General features: G+C 35.0%; 1 long non-coding RNA gene across 1 annotated transcript; it reads right to left on the reverse strand.

Moving 5' to 3' along the window:
• Positions 1 to 566: 566 nt before the first annotated feature.
• LOC121070037 lies at positions 567 to 13,433 on the reverse strand. The gene is made up of 3 exons (XR_005819849.1): positions 13,303 to 13,433; positions 5,068 to 5,204; positions 567 to 3,865 (listed from the first exon to the last, which is right to left on the reverse strand). It is a non-coding gene; the product is annotated as an uncharacterized LOC121070037 (long non-coding RNA).
• Positions 13,434 to 23,380: the final 9,947 nt, after the last annotated feature.

A 23,380-nucleotide genomic window follows, 5' to 3' on the forward strand; every position in this document is an offset into this window, starting at 1 on the left:
CAAATACCATTGAAGTTTTAAATTGCATTTTGGTCACCCACAACCATTTAAAAAAATGTTCTGCAGAATTTCTATGCCTAGAGCAAAAAAATAAAAAAAAATAAAAAAATAAAAATAAACAAGAGTTTTTGCAGTCCTGCCAAGTGAGAGTTTAATGTTGTGAGTCATTAGGAAGCATACACATTAGCTTAAAAAAAAATAATTGTTTAGTTTATAGTCACTTGAGGCTAAAGTCTCAATCAGACCTCAGCTGTGGTGGGCTAGGAGAACATACAATGCAGTATAAATATAGTTTGTTGATATATCACTGACAGAAGCATATGTTACACTATTAACTTCCAAAACAAACATATGAAAAATGTTACCAAAAAAGGAAAAATGCTTTAACATTTAAAAATCAGACTTCAGGTTACTTTAGGAAAAAAAAAAAAAAGATACATTTGTAGATGTAAATTTTATTCTTTTTACATCTATGTGACTTTAAAAAATAGCGAAGTAATAAGTACACTAATGATAAATAATGATTTTCATAGAGCATAACCTAGTAAATTTTAGGGGTTGGGCATGTTCCTGGGAAGTCTAGAAAGATGTCTATTCCTATTTATTAAACATGCAGCTCTTTGAATACATGCAAGTTTATTAGTAAAGAAAAACATTAAATTCATTATTTCATTGTTGTTTTGAGCAGGAATATACTCTTTGCTGTTTAGAAAGAACTTGCCTCTTTTTTAAGTCATTAGGCTCAGAAGACTTGTTCATCATAAGAGAGTCTGTGAAGCTATGAGCACAAAGAACCTCAAAGTTAACCACACGGTATAAGAAAGATTCATTAGTCAGTGCATAAGCTGAGCAACGAATTACCAAAGGCTTGTTAACTTTTATCTTCATCAATATAGTTAAACTGTTCTGAAATAAGCCACTTTGCCAGACTAAGGAGTATCAATATCTTAATATTAATCATAAACATACACAGCAGTTCAACAAAAGAAAAGGTAGAGATCAAAAGATGATAGTGTCAAAGCCATACTTGTAGAATGATTCTCAAATATATATCCACTATTGCTGCTATTGTAACAATTGGACAATTGTTTGTAACAATTATTGTAACAATTCAGTGAGAGTAAGACAGGGTAGCCAATTCTGCTATTGTGCTTTCTAATCATGAGAATATCTCTCTGAATTAAGAAAATACTCTCAATGTGTGTGCAGTGTATCAGTAGTAGGGGTGTAGCTGTAGCTGTTATGGGGAAGGAAGAAGTTGTCTCCTTGATGTAGATATTTTGACTCTGGTAAAGTATGTAATTTATTTTGGTCTTCACAATAAATTGTTGATTGTTGATTTCCATCAGAGGAACTTTTTACACCTCTCTGTCAATGTCCACAATGGAAGCAAAAAGATTAATACCAACCAAATTAACAAATTACGGTCCCACAAAGTATTTAAATACCTTACAAATTAATTTGTTTTTAGTTTATATTAGTTTGAACAAGAAATGTAATGTTTTCCTTCAGAGACATGCATTAACAAATGAATTACTCTGTTCTGCTGACTTTACACTTCTGTAAATGTTTTACCTGTATTAATGGACTGAAACATTGAACAGAGAAACCTAGCAATGGAATGGACTGTAGAAATATCAGACCTGGTTCCTTCACAGCTGGAGGCAATCTTGTAGTAACCACATTTAGACTATTATGCTAGTCTATTGTATTATATTAATACTTCATGAAGATTCAAATGGTAACCATTTCATGTTTCACGCCTTACAGGCCATAGAACGTAACCTAATAGTCTATAGCTAAGTGAAGTATATTAAAAGATATAACCACTAATAAACACAGCTGTTAAGTCCACAGTTACATCAATATTTAATATTCTGTTGTGCGTATAAACCAACTGCAAGCAATACAAAGTACAATATGCTATAAACAGGTGGCATTAATTTGCTCATTGTAAACTTCACCTTTGTATAGGAAAGAGTAGACATAATATATTTTCCCTTAATTTTAAGAAAGTGTCTTGTGGAGGTATCTGGAAGTCAGAGCTGGTACCCATTGTTAATGCAACAGATGTGTTTATTTCTAAAATGCTCCCTTAAAACTATACTTTATTAATAACAAACATGACTGGAGCAGAAAACTGTAATGCCAACAAAGTTCTTCATAGTTCTCCACTTTCCTTTCCCCCTTTTATCCTGTTTACATGTTCTCATTCCTATATAATAAAGACAAGGTTTTTGTCCCTGAATTTTATCATTAAGAGAGGAAAGGAGACACATACAGAACATTTAGATTATTTCCCACTCCACCGTTGCCATCCTGATGAACACATGATTTTATTACTCTACTGCTCTGTATTTCAACTGTTTAATATTACTTTTCCAGATAATCTGAATCTCTTCACAAACTCACGGAGAATTTGTATAAAAGGAGTAAACTGACAAACACAAACAAGAATGGGATTGCTAAAGTGAAATGTTTTTGTTAAAATATGAGGCTTTTTATCTGCACATGCTGTATTCTAACCACTGAAAAGAGAAGGTATAGGCAAAGTCTGGGAAGATGTATGGCCCTTGTAGGAAGATGCACCAACCTGTGAAACACAGACTCCTCACTGGCAGTGGTTGAACCTTTGTCTTTATCATTCTGAATGAGCTCTACTGCTGACCCAAAGTTGACACACTCCCTCTTTGAAGCAGAAATGTCTTCTGTTCAACTCAGTAAGCATAATGGTACAGAGGGCAGGTGAGGAGAGGATACTGCTTTTTTTTTTTTTTTTTTTTTTTTTTTTTTTTTTTCTTTGTGAGCTCTTTAAAGTGTATGGAAGTTCCTTCTTTCTTCCATTCATTCAGCATAGTGGAAAAAAGTCTTCTAGCATTTAAATATTTAGAATCCAATAATGCTGCATTAAATCCTCTGTGTTATTCTTAGCTGAAGGGAAGTCTCATTCAATCTCCTTTTCCTTGTCAATCCTCCTCCTAACTCTGTGAGATGTGCAGGGTGAGGGTACACTGAAGAACACAGCTTCAGGGTGCTCATTGTTCAGCAGCTGCTGGAAGCTCTTTGATGTAATGTCATTCCTTTTGTCTCATAATTTCTCTGGCATACATTTAGATCTTTTATGAAGCAACATTTTTTACATCTAAGACTGTTTAAGAAGTAACAGTTTTTCTTAGTCATGTTGTAGTTTAACCCCATTTAAGAAAACTAACCCTCAAGGCTTCTTACAACTACAACAGAAACACTTGCAACAAATATTGGCTGTTACTTCAGCAATCACATACCAATGGCAATAAGCTACCTTGCCAGATCTTTTTTTTTTTTTTTTTTTTTTTTTTTCCCAGTTTATAATGTTGGGAGGAGGAGGAAGCACATTGTAAAAAAAAACTTTCCTAGAGTACAGAGTCATTGATGAATCCTAAGAAAAGTATTCAAAGTACTAATTTTTCCTACTTCCCTTTTTAACCAAAGAATTTGGAGTAAAAATGACCGCAGAAGATTAAAATTAAATTAGAAGTCCTCCAGGAGACTGAGAGGCTGTCTGAAATTTCATGATTGTATATTCAATCCTGAGCTCAATGTTTTTTCAGACTATGAATTGACAAAAGGCAGGTCTAAATTAAATGCAGCATCTTGCCACTGATGTTCAATATTGACCCAGAAAACCGTAGCTCTGTGCAGTGCCTTGCTCAAAAAGGTAAGCCTCATCTCTGCTTCTGAAACACACAAAGTCTTGACAAACTCAGGCGTTTCTGTTTTACACGATATAACTATGTCTAAATAAACTCCAGATACATCTTAGAAGATGGATGTCCATCACCAGTAGACAATTTCCCCAGCCATATAAAGGAAAGTGGCATCCTTCCTGATGGACAGAAGTTAAAACATAATTTTAAGAATGTTATACAAATCTTAATGAAGACTTCACTAATGTTGAAGCACAATGGCCTGAATTTCTTAATCAGGATGTCTATGTTCCCACAAAGGCAACCTGGGTTCAAGTGGCTGAACGTCTATACTGCTGGTAACTTCAAAAGACCTGGACGAGCATGCCAGGGAGCAATGAGCAACTGGCTGTTGCACAAGGAGCCAATGATCTGGGAGCCAGTGGTGTCCCAGCATAGGTGTTGCCCTCACTAAGCAGGGCCTGACCACAATGGGTAGAGAAGGGTGCTAGTGAAGGAGTCCCACAGCAGACATGGCAAATGAGGGAACCAGAGCCATTTTTTTGTTGTTGTTTTGTTTTGTTTTTGTTTGTTTGTTTGTTGTCTGTTGTTTTTTGTTTTGCTTTGTTTTGTTTTGTTTTTCAGGAGTGGCAGAAGACAAATATAAGAGATCGACACACCTATGGCATCACTGGGGCAGGGACTGATGACCCCAGTTGGGCTGAAATGGTGCTCCCTGGCCACTGGTCAGGTTGGGGAAGCCCAGCTAAGGCTGAGCAGGCACAGTCAGGGCTGCAAGTACCCTCAGAATCATGACACAGTGGATACTTTGGCCCCAAGGGTTTAAACAGGATTTGAGGACTACACTAAGGTGGTGTTGATTCTGATGAACTCCATCCCTGAGCAAGTGGAGTGTTAATTTTGTGCTCCATGCAACTATTTTTAAATGAATTGCTTTTCTTCTAAATGTAATGATTCTTTAATGTAAATGATCTTTTCAGCTTGGCTTTACATATGAATACATAGAATAATTAATCTGTAACAGGCTACATAAATATCAGTTAATGCTTTGCCACAAGTCTCAAGAAGGAGATCTTATATCCCTTAATTAAACTGTTGCTACTTTCATTTGCACACAGATATGAGGTATATATATTATAACCCTATATCAAAAACTCCTACTTGATGTAACTTTGCTAACTTGTATTCTTGGTGATGTGGCTTGCCAGTCCATTATCTTCTATTTTCAGCCACATTATGTGGGTTAAATGCTACCGTGTGTATCATGAATAAAAGATTTGTCTCTGGCTGCAATTTTACACCTTAGAAGTGCATGCTAGCTGAATGACTTAGGAGAATAGGAGCCTTTTGTTTACTACTGTACAAATCTGTATTGGTTTACCTTGTCATCTCCTTGGATCAGGGATTGCTGGGACAAAGATCGTTACAGTCTCTCGGTGGTGGTTCAAGAGATGGGAGGCAAATTCATTCAGCTTGATCTTCATAAAACTGATGTGATCAAAATGGTTCAGGGACACCCTTAGGAAGATGTTAGGCGGAATATCAATCATTTTACTGAATGTGTCTTTTTCTTTATCACTTTATATAATTTAATCCCTGGACAGATCTTAGCCTTTGCTACTTTCAGTGAAAGTGTATTGCTGTCCACCTAACTAGGTTTTGGAGCTTTTATGTATAGTCTTATAGTCTGCCAGATAACTTTGCCATATTATCTATGTCTTTCTTATTACACAATTAGAAAATATCTACATAGAGATACAGTTTTACAGCATTACCAACTTTATGCTCTTCCATAATGCAGCATCTCACTGTTTGAATTAAGCATTCCTATGTGCACATATAACACTATGTCTTGGTATCCAAACTGGATATTTTGTCATCTGCTCTTTGGGTTAAGATCCATAAAGCATATGACCTGACTACCTAAGAATTAATCTTTCCCCTGTTGCCACACTACTATAACTGTATATAGCCTGAGCAATCAGGCTATATACCTTCTCTCTGAGGATGCATGTATCTGTGAGCTTCTTCCCTCACCTATTATAAACGTGCTCTATTAGGTATAGCGCAAAACGTGTGTTGCTTGTGAGTCCCGTTAAATTTGAGGGTGGGGCTTTTTTTGTTTGTTTGCTTGTTTGCATGTAGGTTACTCAGGTGAGTTTTGTTTTAAATAATTGCTTAACTTCTACTAGGTGCCTCAGTCTTGTGTAGATTTTTTTTAAAACATTATTTATATGGGGATAAATGTTTTATTATAAAAGTTACTTGACTAGCCTAATTATCTTGAAAGAAAGGAAGTCATACATATGAAAGATACTCCAGGAAAATATCTACTAAATAGCGGTCATGGGTTTCTCAAAATGTATTCAGTCACTATTTGCTGAAATTTGACAGTGATGTTTGCAATAGAATTTCTTTTTAGCTTGGCTTTATAACATGACATTATAATACGCTATTAAACTACTTTCTCCTTTTCTAGTCTTACACACTTAATTCTAGATTCTGATTATCAAAATAGTGTTGTGTGACTCAAATTATTTCAAAATGACACACACCAAGATAAATCACCACCTTTTTTCTAGAGGAAATGGAGAACAGTTGGACATCAAAAGTCCAAGATCAGAGTCTGCTACCAAAACAGTACGACGTAGTTCTATGTTGATATTACCAAAGGAAATTAAATTTGGACACTATGCTACAAGACAATATTTTCTTAGGCCTAAATCTTTTCTTTGGCTTTACTTGTACAAAGTAAAATCAGACCTGTGACAGCAAAAAGGAGAAAAAAGTGGAAATGATGTTTGTGAGTTTGCATAGTGAAATGAGATAAAATCAAGGCAAACTATGGCCTGTAATTTTACTATCCATATAACAGAATTATATGATTTGTGACTATTGCACTCACAAGGTCATGAGTCATTCCAGCTGTTTCCTGGAAATTATAATATAACTTCTGAAGAAAGTTTCAGAAAACCTCCCTTGCTTAATTTTTAGATACTAAGCCTTGTCCTGAAAATTAAGAAACACAGGTTAAATTAGTCAGCTCAGTTACTCTATACAGATGCAAAGTGGTGCCAGATGTCAATTGCATTAGTCATTATTATTATTATAATTGATTTTCTAATACTATTTTACTTTTCTATTTAATTATGTTCTTACATGTTTTTATTCTCTTTACCGGCAATTACCATGACATCTTGATCCCAGGCCTACAGGGAAAACAAGTGAGTGTGGCTCTCTTGATCTCTCATCTCTCTTTCTGGGAGCAGTGTATGTCCCTTGTGAATCCCCTTACAGAAACAATGTAGTGCAATATAAGAAATGAGGGCATATCGCATGTCTCCTTTCTTTTCCCCAGTCATCTTGGGGGCTCAAAAGCTGTGGAACAGGAATGAGACAACAGCATTTTATCTTCCTTTGGCCTAGCACCTAAAAAGTCCACATCCATGTCTTCTAGACATTTTTTCATTACAAACACTGCTTATACATTTGCAAATTTTTTCAGAGATTTGTTGTGATCCGACATATGATATCTTTTAAGTACAAACTATGTAAAATGTTAAATATCTATTTTTAAAGAGACAGATGATATATGGAAGAATACTTAGATAGACTATATTCCTAAAGAGCTGAGGCCATGGCCTTTTGGTTTTTCAATTCATTTTATATAAGTATTTACAAGACTAACCGTTTTCATAGGTGATCTATCAGGACAAAGCTATTCAGTTTAATAATTAAAGTGGAAGATTAGAGGCTACATTTCTAAAACGTTTTTACATTAATAAAACAATCCCCAAACCATTCCTAGTTGAAAACCTCCTACACACTTATTTGCATACCCTGTGTATGAATACATACCTTTTTTGAAAAATAACATGTTCTCTGCACTTTCTACTCCTTTGTGAAATTTTGGAATCCTCTCAATGTGAATGTGTCCACTCTGACACATTTGGGACATTTCCATGGGTGCATATTTTTGTAGTTTTATTATTGCTGTTTGTGGTTTGTCATAACAAAACCCTAAATAAGATCTCTCCTCCAATGTGTCTTTCCACCTTTTTCAGTGGTCTGTCTGGATTTTTACTTCATTATTATTTTTTTTCACCATCAGTAAAACCTGATATCTCTTCTCTTCTGTAATGAGGTCATCACTCTAAGAAATTTTTTTCTGTCTTTTGCTTACAACCAGGTGTTCATGCTAATTACTGCTAACTGTAAAATTTTTGTAACCAATTCATTAGATTCCTTTAGACTTTTTAATGTAATGGGCTGTCATCAAATAAATTATATGAGATAAAACAGTCACAAGGTTTATAACTGAGTAATCTGAAAAATGTTCAAAATGATTGAATGCCTTATATCAAATGTCTGACATAGGGATAAGTGAGGTATAAGATCTATCGACAGGAAAAAAGAGATTAATTCATGACCAGTCAAATTACTGAGTGTTATTTAATATCCTATTAATCAAAGCTATACGCTGGCACCTCAGTCAAATCTTACCACCTTCTCCTCACAGTAGGTTAGTTTCCACAAGTCTGTTGGATGTGGTTTAAACAAAATTTTGCATTGACATTTCTGAGCATATTACAGAGAAATTCACATCATTCACTTCTATCAGTCTTATATACTATCTTGGAAATATGCAAAGTTTAAAAAAAAAAGTGCAATGACTAAATACACTTCACCTATGTTCGACAGTTTAGGTGACTCTTGAAAGAATTGTTATTTCAATGTTTTTTTTCATTTCCCATCTCATGCAGACACAGTTGCACAAGACATTTTTATGCACCTGGACTCTAAATTATTTTGGATCTAGTCTCTCTCTCTTATTTTGTATTGGCCATCTTTTCTGGTTTTGTGTCATACACATTTTTACCTGCTTATTAAAACATATCCAGGAGTGTATGCCTATGTTACTTCATTCTATGCTTTTCTCCTTGTTTCTGCACAACTTAAGATACAACTTCCAATATTATGTACCTATATTAGGTACATAAACATGTACATTCTGTATGACTATATAGGTATTTAATTACTTTCTTTTTTTTCTTCTTACTCCCCATTTTAAAATTATTTTTTATTTGTATTTACCTATGCTCTGTTCAAAACTACTCTCTTTGTTCTTATTTTCAATTGAATTTTGAAATCTTTACTCAGGTGGACTGCTTTCCACAACTGATAAAACATGTCATACTTGTATATTTACCAGACATTCAGGAAAAAAAAAAAGTTTGTTTTTTTTTTTTTTTTTTCTCATTGTGGAAAATGGTTCTGGACACCATCCGCTACCATCAGGAAGATATTTCTGACATGTCTTGAACAGCATAGCTCGTGGATTCCCTTGACTGCCAATATTGACCTGTTTTTAAAAACTAAATGTAGAAATAGCTGGATAATGTTTAGTAGAGAAATTCCTATTTACTCTGGCTTTTAATTCAAAACTGCTTTGCCTCCTTTCTTTGAACAGCCTCAGTAGAATACCTCTCTTTCTTTTTACTTTTCAGTCAAAATAATTTCAAGTACTTCTTTTGTTTTTGGTAGATTCCATTCATTCCTAGCTGTTTTATTATTCTGTTCACAGAGTTTCCTAGTTTTTTTTTTTTCTAAGAAATTTGTATTTCCTATGCTTTTTTTCTTCTGAATGCCATTTATTTTCATTTATAGACTTTACCTTAGTATTTCTTCTCTTTGTCATGTGCTAGTTAATGCCTTTCATTTGAAGCACACTGGAGAAAATTTGGCATATGTAAAACGTTTTAAATATTTAAAATTGTTTAATATAATTTCTATTTTTTTTAATATAATACAGTTTTATAGTTCTAACTGGTGCTGATTTGTTCATGTAATGCTAACTCTCAGATGAGAGTAACTTTTACAAAAATAAAAATAAAAATGGAGATTGAGTCCTACCAATTTATTTTTCAAAGGGAAATTTCTCTTCCCTGTGACATGTTGGTATTCTACCTTTTCTTTACACCTTTATCTCACAAATTCCTATCCCCCACAAACACATGCATTTAAGATCAAGGAGCAAAAATACAGATTCCCACACAGACAGTCACACAGAGTGGTTGAGGTTGGAAGGGACCTGAGGAGATCATCTAGTCCAGCCCCCCTGCTCAAGCAGGGTCACCTCTAACATGTTGCACAGGATCACACACAGGTGGGTTCTGAATATTTCCACAAAAGGAGACTCCACAGCCTCTCTGGGAAATTTGTGCCAGTTCTCTATCACCCTCAGAAAAGAAGTTTTTCCTCTTATTCAGATGGATCTTCCTGTTTTTTGGTTTGTACCAATTGCCTCTTGTCCTGTCTCTGGGCATCATTGAAAGGAGTCCAGCCTCATCCTCTTGACACTGTCCCTTCAGATATTTGTATACACTGATAAGATCCCCTCTCAGTCTTCTCTTCTCTAGGCTAAACAGGCCCAGCTCTCCCAGCCTTTCCTCATATGAAAGATGCTCCTGCCCCCTAGTCATCTTCATAGTCCTCCATAAGACTTGCTCCAGGAGCTCCATGTCCCTTTTCTACTGGGGAGCCCAGAACTGGACACAATACTCCAGGTGAGGCCTTGCTAGGGCTGAGTAGAGGGGGAGAATCACCTCCCTTGACCTGCTGGCGACACTCTTCCTAAAGCAGCCCTGGTTAATATTGACCTTGGCTGCAAGGGCACATTGCTGACTCCCAGGTCCTTCTCCAAAGAGCTGCTTTCCAGCAGGTCAGCTCTCAATGTGTACTGGTGCATGGGGTTATTCCTCCCTAGGTGCAGGACCCTGCACTTGCTTTGGTTGAACTTCATGAGGTTCCTCACCGCCCAATGCTCCAGCCTGTCCAGGTCACTCTGAATGGCAGCACAGGTCTTTGGTGCACGGGCCACTCCTCCCAGTTTTGTGTCAACAGCAAACTTACTAAGGGTACACTCTGTCCCTTCATCCAGGTCATTGACGAATAAGTTGAACAAGACTGGACCGAGTACTGACCCCTGGGGGATACTGCTAGCTGCAGGCTTTCAACTAGATTGTGACACTGATCGCAACCCTCTGAGCTCTGCCATCCAGCCAGTTTTCAATCCACCTCACTGTCCGCTCATCTACCCCATACTTTCAGCTTGCTTGTGAGTATGGTTTGGGAGACAGTGTCAAAAGCCTTGCTAAAGTCAAGGTAGACAGCAATTACTGCTCTTCGCTCATTGACCCAGTCAGTCATTCCATCATAGAAGGCTATCAGATTGGGTAAGCATGATTTCTCCTTGGTGAATCCATGCTGACTACTTCTGATCACCTTTTTATCCTACACATGCTTAGAAATGATTCACTGAAAGATCAGTATCATAATGCACTTCTGCAATGGAAATGTTTACCCTGGTAGAAGCAAGTCCTTGGCATGTTCCATACCCTCACACCTTCCTCACCACCTCCCTTCCTCTCATGTTACGTCCTTGTGAGCTGCACTGTGAAAGTGATGGGAGATGTACCCAAGGACCAACAACTCAGCCTGCTCTGAGAGGCTGCACAGGAGCAGTGAGTTTAAAGGCTTCACTGAGATAGAGAGGTGAGTCTGGCACTCACTGTACTTGCAACTGTACTTTGTGGACAATATAGAGACAAAGAATGGTAGATTTTCCTCACAACATAAAGGGAAAAGAAAGATAACATTATTTAAAATTCAGTAATTCTATTTTATTTTATTATTTTATTTTATTTTATTTTATTTTATTTTATTTTATTTTATTTTATTTTTTCCCCCAATGTGAGAATTCAGAAATCATCTTAGAAGGTATTTGCATGCTCTAACACTGGGTACTTAATCTCCTCTTTATGATGCGATATGAGCAATTTTGCACAGATTCCTATGGTTTAATGTTATTTCTGAAAGACAGTTTTGTCAGTTCATAGCACTGACAGAGAGGAAGGTTTTAAGAAAGAAAGATATACCAGACAAGGATCAATGAAGCTGAACACTCTTCTCTGTCTTAGTGTTGCTATTGCTATATTAGACGTGCTTTAAATCATGTATCTCTGTAGAAGTAGCCACTACATTTTATTTTTTTTTATATACATGTAAATTGCATAAACCTGCTTCCTACAGATTTTATTATCATAATCTAAACTCTAGGAGAAATACTGGAAATGTATAAGCTGAAAAATCTGCATCCACTTTACCCACTCTGTTTGAAATAAAGCAAGTCCTAAATGAGTTACAGAAATCTGAAAACCTAACAAAACGTGCAGTGAAGCAAGCATTACTGAAATGCTTGAGAGACTCCGACCAGCAAAAGAGAAAAAGGTGCAGTCGTGCAAATAAGCAGAAGATAAGAAAGACAGATGTTTTATTGACCTCCCACTCACTGGAATTAGGTTGCCAGTTTTGTTACTCCTCTGCAGCTGTTTGCAATGGTCAGGTGGGAAGTCAGTGCCTGACAGACATCACAGTAGGTATGTCCATAAATCAGATAACATCTTTATGGAAAAAGTCCAATTCTGATCTGAAAATGTAGGGAACATCACCCTAGTGATATAGGGAGACAATTTCAGTTTCAGTCATTCCACAAAAGGCAAATATGTTGAGTATCTGGCAGAGAAAAATGTATGCTGGCAGCATTTCATGTTTCATGATATAAAATAAAAATCAAAGGCATGTTTTACCAGGTTCTGACAGTGGCTACTGAAAGACAACTCTTCTGGTAAGCAGTTCATGAGTAAGCATCCTGTCTTCCTGTTCACTTCCACATTCTCATCCTTACCATGCCCTCTGCACTCCCATAACCACAAATCAGAAACACAAAGGGTATGTAGCAGGGTAACAGATCTTCTAATGCAGAATGCAAGTAGTGCTTTGCACAGAGATATACATTAAACCATATAGCAGTGTGGTAGGGACTCTCAGACACTGAACGCCACACAGCAGCACTAATTTTTCACTACAGTACTGAAGGTGAAAAATGATATATCAGTCCTGATATCTAAGATTGGTCTTTAGAGTTTGTTTTCCCCCTCCATGCTAGAAAATCTTTAAAAGTTTGTTGTTGTTGTTGTTGTTGTTGTTTTTCTTTTTGTGTCTGAGGCATTTAAATTGGTTATACCTTAGTGACAATGGTTTTACTCATTTGAGATGTGCAAAATTTTTCACTTAAGTAAAACAGACATTCTTCTGTGCAGGAGAGGTCAGTTGGTAACCATAGGCTGTAGGTGGGCACTGCTTCTTGAGCACAAAGAATATTCTTGGAACATCCTTATTAATCTCACAGCTTTTGCTGTGCTTACTGTGACGTTTAAACAGAATTAAACTGTGAGCTCCCTTTAAGCTCCACAAAGACCTAACTACACATTTAAGAGTATGAGGAAGTCAAAAGTAAAACTAAGACTTGGAATATCATGAAAAATAATGAGCATAAAGAAAAGTATGTTCTTCAGCTTCCAAATACTAGGAATGTGAGTAACAAATGAGACAAACCAGAAATTCTTGTTAGCAAAAAAAAATGTTATGTAGATGGAAATAGTGAAACCAGTTGGGATAACTTACACAATGTTATCATAAAATCACAGGTTTTAGATTATATACAAAAGATAAAAAAGAGGGCAAAAATGGTGATATCCTTTATGACAGACATTACCTATTGTAAAGCTCTTAATCATTTGGATGGTTGGTACTAGCTGCAGATAAGCATGTTCACAAATGTTGTCCAGAAAGTTGCAGGACTTTGTGACAGACCACAGACTTGCACAGAAGTGTGATGTGTTCATTTTCTGTCACTACTGTGAAGAAAGAATAAACATGGGACCCGCATTGGGAGAAATGTTTAAAATTTCAGGAAGACAACAGTATAACAACATTAATGTATCTGTGAACCCTAACACAAAAGTTACTGTAATTTGCATGAATCATGCTATTGTGAATTTCATCATGAGAAATAAAGACAATGTAATAATCACTTGCCTAGACATTGATGTTTGGCTACTGGTCATAGCTTATATTTAATGTAAGTAAGTAAAAGCAAATCAGCACTAATAACAGAACTAAGACATGATTCAAAGGAGGAAGTTATTCACGTGTGATGAATATTAGGAATATAATTGATACAGAGGAACACCAAAATAGAAAAGCATTAATCAAAAGTAAGACTTTCTGTAGAATGTATCATATGAATGAAAAGCTATAAATCCATAATAAAGAAACAGGAAAACTTTGGTTATACAAACGGAATTAATTAGGAATGAGGAATGCAACCCTACCTGCAGATATACATAATATTAGCTCTAAAAAATACATGTCCCAGCAGACCAAGGGCTCTTGGTATGCTTGTGACAATAAGGGATAATACAAACCTTGGAAGAATGATCTGGGAAAATTGAGTAGGAACCAGCTCATTTTACAGTAAGACATGTATGGAACTCAGATTTGAAAATAAAATTGACACCCAAACATTTTGGGAATATGTAGAAAAAAATGCTTGGAATTATTAGTACTTCTGAAGAAGAAATTTTCAAAGGAAACTGGATTATGCGCTGGACTTCATTGTCTTCAGATCAAGGCAATATGTGTTTCTGGAGGAGAACACGGTAAACACACTTAAACTTTAGTGAAAGAGAAGTTGCAGGCTTCAAAATTGGGTAACTATATGAAAGATAATCGTTTATGATATAAAGCAAATTAGAAAAGATATCTTTTGATTCCTACTAATATCTCTATGAATCTATGAAGAAAAAAAAAAAAAGAGAGAGAGAGAGAAATATTATAATGATTCAAAATATTATAACATCTCTCTGATATAGAGAAGCACAAATTGCCAAAGGGGAAATAAATCTGATGTTAATGCTACTGCAAACCTTGACAGTTAAAGTTGACAGGGGAGAGAGGAATTTTAATTGCTGAAGTGCTCCCATAAAGTCTGCTTTTTTTCCTTTTTTTTTTTCCCTTTATTTTTTTTCTCTTTCTTTATAAATGTAAAAGCAAAACTTAGAACATTGTATCTACAGTGGAACAACATGAAATACTTAAGTACTCTGGGCACTTGTTTCATTTTCCTCCCTGCTATATTTCCTTGACATCAGAGTAATTTGTGTTTTGCTTAATAAATAAGTCAGAAAGTGAAATTCTGAAGTGACTTGCAGCAGAAACAATGAAAACACTTCATGCCTTTGATTCATTTTCTTTCTAATCCTTTTTAACCTATGAATAATAATAATAAAATTTTATTGCCTTTGTATTATTATTGATATGGAATTCATCAGCCTAAGACAGTAAAAGAGAAATAAAATATTTATTTTAGTTCTGGATTGGTGGTACTGATTACTTGTTTTTAATTGACTAATTAACTGATTATTAACTGTTTATTTAAGGTACTATATTGAGAGCTCTGGACAGTGGAGTTCTCTATTTGATCAGAAATTAAAATTAATGTTTAGTCATAAAAAGTTTGCGGGTCTGTTATTAGTACTAAATGCTCATATCATGATAGTGACTGAGGACTGAAGTGACAACTAGTAAACTTTAGAGTAGGATGATGGAAGAATAGATAAAAAACCCCTTGCCATGTGCAGTAGGAAGCTCAGAATATATCAAAGAAATAAAGGGTGGAGAATAAGAGTGTAAAGAAAAAAACAGAAATGAGAAAGAACAGGAATATTTCCATGGATATTTAATGTTTTGCTTATATATTTTAGTTATCTATTATGCACATTTTGTTTTGGGATTTGAAGAAGATTTGTGAGAGTTAATAATTGTAAGAGAAAGAACAATAAATGAGACTGAAACACAGCAAATGGAGATTGACATCTGATGCATACCAGTTGCTGAGTAACAATCAATATATAGGTTAATCTTAAAGAAAACTCTTTAGGAAATATCTGAAGGAGAGTATAAAAGAGTGGGATACTTTTCCATACTTTTGGGGTATGTGAGAGAAAATATGAAGAGGCATAACGTTAAAAGCAGTACTTGTTAACTAAGTATTGAAAGCAATGATGAAAGAAAAGGAGAAATCATTGGTAATTATTTCATAAAGTTGATAAATATATAACTACTAACTTCATACCTACAGTTAGGAAATTAAGCTTTAAGGAGCTTTACAAGAAAAATCAAACTTTGGACTGTACGAAGTGAAGGAAGAATCGGGGAAGTAACCAGGGGAAAAGGGAATTTCAGGAAATTAAGGGACTTAAGAATTGGGGAAATAGCTCAGAGAAAAGCATATTACAGTATGAATGGCAATCAGAGAGTGGAATGTGAGATTTTGTATCTTAGAATTTTGGTTCATAAATATTTGATTTAGAGGAAGCAATATGGTGTAGAAGAATGCTGTTGTAATAAAGTTCGTCACTCAGGAAAAAAATATCTATTAATAAAACAAAATCTCCAGAAAATGGGCTTTTTTATGCTATAAGGTATGAAATAATAGATATATGTACATATACATATAAATATATACATAGCAAATCATTGTATTTTCTATTTGCCTTCTTGGCGTGAAATCATCCTTAAACAAACTAAAGTCATGTTATACTTTGATATAAAAAGATTTTCCTGAAATCCACCTCCTACCTTTAAATATTAGTTTTAATCTCCTACTATCGATACTCTTTTTCAGTTTAAACCGTTTGTAGTCTATCTACAATATTTTTCTTATTACAAAAATCATTACTTGAGTTTTCTAACTACGTGCATTCCTATGTCTACTCTCCATTTTGTTCTTGTTGCCAGGGCTCTGCATGTCTACCTTAAAATGCTTTCTGTAAATACTTAGGTATTAGTAGATATTAAAAATTTTATTTTTCAGTTTTCTATTTCAAACTGTTAATTAGTTAATAATTCACTGCTACCAACAGATAGGGCCACATTACTATGATTTTGTGGAGTGACAACACATACGTATGGTTTTAGGGTGGAAATGGTTTTAGTTCAGAAGAGGAAGCCTTTGCCCCACAAAGATGTAACACAGACTACAATGCAAATGACAACATTGGGTGCAACAAACACTGGAAACACAAGAGATCTAACACTGTTACTGTAGCTTGCCTTCTAGTCCATTCCATTTACATTTGTATTAAGACAACAATACAAGTCCAACAATCTGGACATACTCATAATTTTGTAGTGTCAGCAGTTTTGTACTAGAAAATAGACTTAAAATAGAATATTACGAGCACTTTGGGAACAATCTGAAGAGCAACCTGGAAATTTATCAAAGCATTCTTTGCCTTATCTGAGTCACCTTGGTTGCTTGAAAGTATTGTTTCCTAATCAAGAAGTGATATCTTCTCTCCTCAAAATCAAGACAAAAGTAATAGTGAGTGTTTCATCTCACTTAAGTCTCTATATGGTACATATGAACTACACAACCTCAGCTCACTTTGCAGTCAGAAAGGAGAAACAGGTCATTAAGAGTGAATATTTTCTGACTTCTTTTTGGCATTTACAGTAGGGTGAGATGAATTTTATCAAAAAATTACTGTTTGTCTTCAATGAACAGAAAGGATTTTCAGGGTTGCAAGCTCAGGTTAAATTCTTGTACTATATATAACCATATTTTGGTCACATAAATGCATTTGCCACACATTTAAAAGAAGAAGAACAAGAAAAGCAAAGCAGAACAAAACAAAAACAGGAGGATCATATGACCATATTTGTGCAGCTAATTATTTTCCCCATAGTTTTCCACAGGGATGCTCAGTTTTTAATTCAAGATTTTTCAGTAGATAACAACGATTTTTCCCTTCCTAAGATTAAACTCTTTTTTTCATCTTTTTTAATCAACAGGATGGAAAGAAGCAGAGATATTGTAATAGTTGGTTTAGGAGTTGGAATTATTATTTCAACCATAAATAGCTGGAAAAAAAATTGGAAGTTACAGATACTAGAAGAATAGAACAGTGCCTACTCCATTCTGAAAAAACCTTGTCTTTCTCCTTCATATTCCACTTATCATAGATACAACATTTTATATGAATATATTTTGGCATGTGTTGTGGTTTAACCCCAGCAGGCAGCTAAGTACCACACAGCCACTCACTCACTCTCCACAGGTGGGGTGCCAAATATTCAAATTCAAAATTTCAAATTTTTGAAAATTTCAAATATTCAAATTTGAAAATTTCAAATATTCAAATTCAAATATTCAAATATTAATTTCAAAATATTCGACGTGGTATAGAAATTCTAAGATACTCTCCTGTAAATCTGTTTGAAATGTTATTATCTGTTCAACTGTGGAGAAGACCAAAGTAGGGAAAAGGTGAACAGAATCAAACATGTGAAATGAAGACAGAATATATTTTCTGTTTTGTTAAAATATTCTACCAAGAAGCCAGAATTGGAATGAAGAATATTTGACTAAAAAGAGTGGCTCTGTTACTGCTGTGCAAATCTGATATTCTTCCAATACAGTCAGAAGCATCAGTTTCATGAGTCCACCAGCATAGGTCTTTTCTTCCTCTTTTCTTAGCTTAGTCCTCGGGACTGAAGGTTTGTGGAGAGGGTGATTTTCTTTAAGAAATTTCTAGGGTTCTTCTTCACTGTCTTTCATGATAATCTCCCTGGGAGGGCTACTGGGGGCCCATCAGAGGCAGAATCAAAGAAAACTCCTGGAGTTCTTTTTAGCTGGAAAGAAATACTTGAACCTGGAGCCAGACATCTCTGTAACAATGCTTTGGGTAGTGATGAAGAGAAATCTGGCATCTCTTTCTAAGGTCCCCTTGTTAACATCTTCAGGCTGTGTGGACAACTGCCAAGTGGAACTTTCACCTATAGTCATTATCTTCAATGTGTGCATTTGTGTTCCTTCTGCTAGAGAAATTCTGGATGTTTGTATGCAGCACTTTTTGAGTAGCAACTATAAAGAGCCACATGTATAAATAAACATTTCTTGTTCTCTCTATGCATAGATAAAGACAAGGCTCCAATTGAAAAACAACTTAAGGAACAGCCTTTCCTTTGTTACATTGCAGTGATTTGTTTGATACACAAGGAAAAGACAGACGGGAATGGGAGTTACCCTTGTAAAATGTTTATATCTGTGGTCTGTGCATATATGTTTTTGTTATATTTGTAATGTATTTTGTTAGGCAAGTATGCAGGACCTCCTTGAGAAAAAAAACATTAATTCACATTTCGACCTTTCTGAGTGCATGCAATGAACTGCAACGAACAATCTCTACTAAACTGATAGGAATCCACAAGACATTAATCCTTTTGTATGAAAATGTGTATTTGTAGAATTGTAAGTAAAGGCTCCTTAAAGTAAACAAAGAAAAAAATTTAACATTGTAGTTGAGACAAGAAATTTTCTTTATAATAATGTAAATACTTGGTGTTCTAAGGATGGAATTTACTCATATATTTATTTATCTGTATGTCATTGTTCCCAGAAATGCTGTGAAGAATACTAAATTTTTTGAACTGCATTCATTTCACTTTGTAGTTGTATGTCATACAATTTTTGAAGGAGAGGTAATTAATGTGTTTTAATGATATGTATGACTGTAGTAAAAGTCTTTACAAAGCATTTTTGAAAGATTTTATAATTTTAGGAGTTTTATAACCATCAACCAAGAGAACGCCATGTGAGATGAATGGACAAAACACCTTGATGAAGTTGGAAAACCAACTTTTGAAAGTAACTGCTATAAATTAAAAGTAATTTATATGTGTAAAGTTGCACATATAGTGAGCACTTGCAGATATATGTATATAGAAAATGGTCTGTTTGGATTTACAGCCTGAGATAGATTTGAACTAAAACCAAGAATATATGATGTCTGTTTAGAGAATTAATAAACTTTTTACATTTCTGACACTCAGCTTCAGTCTTAGAACTAGTGTCAAGTCAGTGACTAAAAAAGTGTCTGTATAAGAAATTACAATGGACAGTCAATATTTCAAGATCATCTTTTCTACAGAGAATGAAAAGGAAAATTCAAGAGGAAGGAGTACATTTCTAGAGAAGAATGCATTTGACAGGGCCCAGCTCCTGAGTCATGACTTCATGTTCCTTAATCTTGGCAGTAGAATAAAGTCCTTAGCAGAAGAGCATTTTAAAGTCCAGATACATGACACTTTAGAGTTCTTATCATAACTTCTCTTTTTATGTCTACAGGATTTACAGTGTTTGCAGATGGAAGTAATTTAATACTATGGTGATCTTCCATCTAGCCTGTTTCCTTTCAGTGACCTTATGTTTACTATAAGAAAACACCAACAAGGTGTCTGATTTCTCATGGAAAAAATGGTAACTATTTAAAATAACAACAACAAAAAAAGATTTTATCCAACAGAATCATAATTCTTCCACTATCCCCATGCTTTAACAAAAATGCTCATTTGTTCTGGGGGAGTGTTTCAGTACGAGACAGAGCCAGCTTGGCTTTACTGCAAAGGATGCATTTAAAATAAAAAAAAAAATAAAGCAATAGTAGGAACCACAGGTTTTATATTTTAAGTGGAAAGAGTTCTAGCTGGAAAAGAGTTGATTACATATATTTCATATCATGACCTCACATTCAACCAGCCCTTCCTCACATGCACCCTAAAAACATCCTGCTGTGGTTCCTGGCATCTATGAAAGGTTGGTTGAAAGTTGCAAACTAAGCATATGTCCTGAGAGCTTGGGCAGAGAAAAATGGAAATCGGATCTCAGAATCCTTTTACCCAGCCTGGAGCTGCAGTCTGCAGGAACTAAAAAGAACCAATCTAAACTAAAGGGAACCAATCACAATATTATATTATGCAATCTTAGTAACACAGTAAGGGTTTTCAGGACATCTCCAGGGAGCTTTATTGTTGATAAATAAGAGAGTGGAATCCTTTAGAAAAAGATTTTATTTATTTATTTATTTATTTTTTAACTAAATGCCGTCACATTCCCACATTTAACATAAAGGTTTTGTGAATGAGACAGGTTGAATACCCACTTATTTTTGTGCATTCAGTTACAGGAATTATGCTCAGAAATCCATACTATCAGAGTGGATTGCATTACTGGACAGAGACCTAACTTTATGGCAGCCAGGCTGTAAATATCTCTGATACTACATAGGTCTCTCTGGAATTCAGAAGGTAATTCACTCACAACTGTACTGGGTACAAGTTATATTAATGGCAGTATATCACCCTATATCAGCTTCAGTTCTTCCCTGTAGTTTAATTGCTAATAAATTATGAGAAGACTGGTATTTTTAGGGGAAAGTAAGCTAGATATCACAATTATAAAAAGTAAAGTATTTATGAAAGAATATTGTTCTTTAAAGCTTTATTTTCTTCAGCAGGGTCTATCTCTTTTTCCTTAATCTTTATTGGTATTGCCTGAAAATGTTCCTGAGGTTTCTGTGGCTTCAGTATCATGAAGCTGAAGCTGATCCTGATTCAAATGAGTATACTTCCTTTCTTTCTATGTCTTAAACCAGATTAAAGATTAGTTTCCACTTACTAAATGCAATGACATCCATGGATACATTCTCTTTTAAGTCAAGCAGAGAATCAAAGAAGAAATGGCATCCAAACTCAAAGTGTTTGCAAAACCATTCGCCATTTCGGCAGAGTTTTTCTTTGAGTAAAATAGTTCAAACATTAAAAAAAAAAAGTTATTTTCATATTTTGGGAATTAAGAATTTTTGACTCTTTTAATTTGTATAGGTCCAGACAGATAGAGAACGTAAATTTAAAATGTCAGAGTAAGGAAAAAAATTAAGCATTCAAAGAAGTATAAATAAGAATGAATAGCATTCAGTGAACTCCAGAAATGTTCTTTTTTAGGAGGTTATGCTAGCTTCCAACTTATTCCACATCTCTCCAATGTGGTTTTAAGCACAATGAAAGAATTAGATGGTTTTAACTACCTTTCTCTTCCTTTAACCCCAAAGAGAACTACAAGCCATGAAAGAACAGGAATCATTAAGACAATGGGATTTTATGAATCTCTTCCCCTATACAGCATATGAAAATATAGAAGTGGCCCCTGTCCAAGTCCAAGTTGTTTTACTTTTTTTTTTTTTTTTTTTTGTTAACAGCAGTAATTGTATATTCAGCAGGCAGGCAAGCAAGGTATACGCTTAATGATTCTTATTAGTGGAGAATAAAGTGTTGAACTGAAGAGGGACCTGCTCTGAAGCAGATGTTCTTCATTCCAATGACCTATGAAAGAGTATCCAGGTAGACCCAGCACGGCTTTTCTATTTTCCTCACAATGTAGAGAAATCATGTGTAGTTTTTTTTTAAAACATTTATTAGGATGCTTCCCTGGAAAGGAGTTCTTTCTTTGGGTATTCAGGATTTTAGCTACACTGACAAAGGCAGTTTCAAGCTTTTTCTCATGAACATGCTCACCGATTATTCAGTCAGTAAACTCTGGGCTTATTTCAAAATCGCCTTACCCAAGTTGAACTGTTCTCTAAGGGGAGTAGTATCTCATTGCAGGACACAAACTGTCTGGCTAGACTGGGCAGATGTGTGAATCAAACTAAGTGTTTTGTAATCCAGTCATTTGTGGAAATCCAGAGTTTAGGGACATTCATGCCTGAGCTACATCTCATCTATGAGAGTGACAAGGGCAGAGAGTTCAGAAAACTCCAGTATATACTTAGGATAGCAAATCTAGATGTTCACATAACTAAAGGTTGTGAAAGACAAAAGAAAAACATCACTTGCTGTATCACAGTCATCATTTCCACAGATGATAAAATCATGTTTTTGCGATTTTTTCTGAAAAGTAAAAAGAAAAGAGTAAGTATACTTTTTTTTTTTTTTTTTTTTTTTTTTGGCGGTGGGGAGGGAGGAGGAGGTAGAGGGTGGGTATAGGGGGAGATAAAAAACCTTCCACTTTACTTTTCCTATTTTCCATTTGTGTTCCTCTCCACACTTTTAAATCAACACCATCATTCTTACAAGAAGAAAAATATGTTGTATAAATAAGATGATAAGGCCCTCATAATTCACTTGTAGCCTTTTCTCTGAGATTTATTGGGTTTTCTAATACAAGCTGAGATAAGAACCACATTCCACTTCTTGCTCTTTGCATGATACACTACAAGATGTGTGCTGATAATAGTGTGGATCCTATATTTTGACAGAGGACCAAGAAAATAATGTTTTCATGTGACTTTTATAAACTGCCTGAGCATTTTCTTCTGCCAAGCTATCTTACTATGTGCAATTTTCAGTGGTCATTCCCGTGTTATTTATGTTTATTTTAGACATTTCTGGTCCAGAAATTTGTTGGTATAAGATTTTCTTTTATTTTCTTTTAATTTTTTTTTCTGGAATTCATCTATCCCTGTATTCTGCTTCTTGAGAAAAGTTCCTCACCTACCTGGCCTTTTGGAAACATCTCATTTAGGATCTGTCAAGTGACTAATTTTCATAGTTTCTAGTTTCAGTTCATTTGTTTATAGTGTTTTTGATTCCATGGACTTTGGAAGGCTTAAAAGAAAAATGGAAGGTCTTACTTAGGAAAGCCAAAGAATTTTAACATTAGGTAGAGATGAGCTTAACACAAATTCCCGGATCCAAATACTCTAAATAAATTCAGATCTAATTTTTTTATAAGAGGAGTTTCTCCCAGATACAGCTCTAGGAACGCTCAGATTCAGAAGTACGGCATAGGGTTGGAGCACCTCTTCTATGAAGACAGGCTGAGGGAGTTGGGGTTGTTCATCCCAGAGAAGAGAAGGTTCTGGGGAAACCTTAAAGTGGCCTTCCAGTAC

Source organism: Cygnus olor, chromosome 4 (assembly GCF_009769625.2).
Source record: "Cygnus olor isolate bCygOlo1 chromosome 4, bCygOlo1.pri.v2, whole genome shotgun sequence".
Taxonomy (NCBI): Eukaryota; Metazoa; Chordata; class Aves; order Anseriformes; family Anatidae; genus Cygnus; species Cygnus olor.